The 4,180-nt window shown below is 38.5% G+C and overlaps 1 pseudogene; it reads right to left on the bottom strand.

Annotated features, from left to right (window-relative positions):
• Positions 1 to 535: 535 nt before the first annotated feature.
• Positions 536 to 1,325, bottom strand: LOC147477129 (putative inorganic phosphate transporter 1-7; annotated as a pseudogene).
• Positions 1,326 to 4,180: the final 2,855 nt, after the last annotated feature.

The raw sequence follows: 4,180 nt of genomic DNA, 5'->3' as shown, positions 1-4,180 counted from the left end.
AATCAGTCAATCACGTAGTACTTACATAACAAAGCTAAAGCTATACAATGGGATTTGTTGATGGCCGTATGTGAGTGGGACATTCCCATTTCTAATATTTTCATCCAGATTTCAGATGGTAGAGTTTCCACTAATTGTCCCTTGATTTGATTTTTCTGTCCTGAAAAACTGAAACCTATGAGAGCATGGAAAACCTTCTATCTCCATCTAATATTCTCCGAAGAATGGCAGAATAAAATTGTCACTTCAGTTGAGAATAAGCTGGTGTGACTAGAACTACAAATTTTTTAAGACATAGTCAATGTCATTCTATACAAAACTTGCAACTATTGTTCTGTTAAGCGAAAGATGATCAAACCTCTGTAATTAGAGAATGATATGTCAAGTAGCTTCTAGATCTAATAGTACCAATGGAGCTTTCTAATATTATTGCTGGCATGGGTACACTATGCACATATGCACTACAGTAAGCTTCCATCACAAGTTCTTGGCAGCGTAACCTCCCAATTAAAATTCTATTCACTCTGTCAAATAGCTATTCTAAAATGAAGAATTGAAGGTCAAATCTTCCCATCACAATTCCCCTTGAATCTTCTGACCACCAAACAAATTGAATAAAAAACCTCCCAAGATGATCAATGAAAGCCACTGTAAACCAGTATCCAGGCACAGTACTGCATAGAGCAATAAGTGTTTGTGCTCTTGCAATTTTGAAGACCTCGTCAAGTGCATTCATAGCATTTGCCTTGGGAATCCACCCAATTGCACTAAAGATATCCTTTTGGAATAAATTCTGACTATTAAAAGCAATGTCAAACAAAAACCAGGTAGTTGTTGTCCCAAATAAGTGAACCCCATGGCAATGCTGCAATTTCAACTTGCAATACCTTCGACATGTCGGCAGCAGCTTGTTTTGCGTCTTTTGCCACAAGGGAGTTGTAACGCGGTCTCGTGCATTTTCATATGCCAATAGTACGTCGAGCGGCCGAAATAGCTCCAACCATTAGAATAATACGCCAAACGTAATCACTGTTCTGGGTTTGAGCCTTTTGGATCGATCAAGTAAGAGGGAGCTCCAAATCTGAGTTAAATGTTGATGATACTCTAATTCCAACGATCCTACCGGCTAAAATTCCAAAACCTTGCATTGCAAAGACAAAGAAAAGAAGGAATGCACCGCGAGTTTTCTTGTTGGCATACTCAGACATGATTGTAGCTGAAAGGGAATAGTCACCACCAATGCCAAATCCAAGCCAAAACCGAAAGAAGCAAAGAGTAGCTATGACACCTTGGGGATCCTTGCCCAAGTAAAGTCCAGAAGCAATTGATCAGATATACCACTACACAGGATTAGCCAATAGAGTAAATCCCTCTAACACAAAGAATAGTATCCATGCACCACCATAAAAAACCACTGAGATCTGTCAGTTAAAAATCAAATGAACCTGTTCTCTTGTCTTAGTTTCATTCCAAATGTACATTGACAAAAAGGAAAAGAAATTGAATCCCACTGATATGGTCTCAAGTCAATTTTCGGCAATTGTCAATTAGCATTTCCCAACAAGTAATGATGACTAGTTTGCAAAATCATCATAGGGCAACACTCATAATTACAAACAGAACTTAAATACTTATTCAGCTCATTGCAAGGGTGTCAAAGTGTCGACTTACTCTAAAAGGGAATAAATCCAAAACGATACAAACATATACGATCAAATTGTGGCAAATAATTATATATTATTGAGAGGGAAATCAGCTAGTAACAGGTAGATGAGTAGATGACTATAACGTAACTACTAAGTCTACGACAAATAGATAACAATTTAAGTCGACTGTTCGTCTTCTTCTTTAGAAGGGGTAGAATCTCCTCCTAAATCATCTTCTAAGCCAAGATCTTCAATGGCGTCTTCTATAGCACTAGGAAGAAGTATACCATCATTTTCTTTTAATGAACGAGAATCATATAGCAAAGTATAATGTTCCAGAGCGTTTTTTAGCACATCATGCGTTCCATTCAGCAAGTCGACATTCTTCTTTGCTGAAGACTCCAGCTGAGCATTTTCAAGCAACGCTGCGGAGAGCTTTGGATTCAATGCAGCTAGCGTACCTTTTTCAACGCTCAATTCTCGCACAATTTTCTTATAATCTGTCTCTTTCACTTTTAATGCTTTCTCCATAGCCATTTTTTGCTGCACCAAACAACCTTTTTCATGCTCTAAAACAGCCACTCGTTCTTTTAAAACCGACGACTCATTAATGACTTTGGCAACCTCAGCTGTAGCCTCATCTTTATCGTTCTAAAGCTTCTCTATCATCAGTGGTGATAGACCCCGTTCTTTTTCTTTACCAAGCATTATCATTGCTTTAGCAAAACTCTCTTTAGCCTACAAAAATAAATTTATTACTACAATAAACTATGATAAATCCTATAATTTAAAGTGCAATGGAATACTAACCTCTTGCAACTTTTGCATCCCCATATTGCAAAAATCTGAAGTATCACCTATACACATCAAGTTACCAGATAGAGGGTTCTCTCCAGAAGTTGGTTGCATCAAATGTTTGTTAACATAATCATCGAGCAGATCAAAATCAAGAACTTCAGTAGTTCTTAACGCATCTATCATGTCTTCTTCCAGAAAACCAATTGAAGTGGGTGCAGTAGCTTCCATTATTGTGGCGTTTACAGCTTGTGAAGAGGCAACAACATCTTGCGTAGAGCTATCAACAATAGCATGAACCTCATTAGCCTGGGAAGGTCCACTCCTTGAAGGCTGCAGTTGGGTATCTTCAGTTTCTAAACTAATTTCTATAACAGGTGAAATAGTAGTTGCTGCATCTTTGTTAGTTGCGACGAGGAATGCTTTAGCAGCACTTTGAGGAGCATTATCTTCACATGCTTTGGGCTCCACAACATCAATAGAACGGCTTTGTGAGATTGTGGACTCAACGCTACCACTAATAAAGTTTTCGTCAACTTTTTGTTTGTTCCTTCTATCTTCCTCTTCGGATGCCTTAGTTGACACTTCAAGCGTTTTCCAATCTTCCCAACCATCATCTTGCACTTCATTGGTTAGTTTTCGCTTCTTTTGATTTAAGCCCTCTCCAGAATTGAGCGATAATTTCCTTGGCAAGCAATCACTTCTAAGATTCGTTCCATTACTTCGGCGCTTATCTGTCAATTGATCTTTGGATGCAACATATTGTTCTTGATGCGTTTTTGGCCCAGAAATTTTCTCACGATCATTTTGTCTCTCGCTACGCCAACCCAATAAGCAACCTCATTAGGCCAAGTTAAATCAAGAATGTGTTTCTCACGGTCACTACTAAAATAAAATTGTAAGTTCTCTGCAGCTCGTTTTCCAATCTCAATATTTGGAATAATAGGGCTTTCATCTATAGAGCATCACAAAAAATAACGTCATTTAAACATACAAATATACAACAATCAAATCAGTAAAATTCAATGTGAGAATTTAATGCTTTTCGTACCTGTATTTTATTTGGAACACGATTCCATGGGGATTCCATGGTCCTCGGAGGAGAAAACAATATTTATCCCAGTCTTTGTAACCTTTCGGTAAGCCTTTAAACTTCTTCTCAGTCTTCCAGTCCACGGTAAAATATGATGACCCATCTGCCTCAATGCGACGTTGCGGTCGCAGCAAAAGAAACAATTCTTCAAAACCAAAGGGATGCTTGTAGCTTTTTGCCAAAGCTTTAGCTCGTGCAAATACCAACCATAGCGGCATCCCGATTTGTATTGGTGCAATCTGCTATAAAGACAATAATCGTGCAGCGTCATAATCTAGCGGGATTGTTAAACCTTGGTCCATTTGCGCACACGTTACGACCATTTCTCCCTCTTCCACGGGATGATTTGTGCTGAAATTTTCAAGTTGCTTGACATCAAAGTTCTTCAGCTGGCAAAGACCCTTAATTCCTTCCGTACCAGTTACACGAATAATAGATCTTGGCACAGGCGAACGCTCTAACCATCGCCATCGAATAGTTTCACCAGTACATGTTACCATCGTCATTCTCGCATCTTCATGGCTACTTCGGACTTTCACGTCATATTTATTTCCACTCATAATTACCATATATAATGATCGGGTATGTATGTTACACTTAGAAACGATATGTTCCTTAAACACAAGTGAGATACGTACTCTTACTT

The sequence above is a fragment of the Coptis chinensis genome, chromosome 9 (assembly GCF_015680905.1).
Source record: "Coptis chinensis isolate HL-2020 chromosome 9, ASM1568090v1, whole genome shotgun sequence".
NCBI classification, from domain to species: domain Eukaryota; kingdom Viridiplantae; phylum Streptophyta; class Magnoliopsida; order Ranunculales; family Ranunculaceae; genus Coptis; species Coptis chinensis.
The sequence above is the reverse complement of the archived record's forward strand: the minus strand, read 5'-3'. Positions and strand labels throughout refer to the sequence as shown.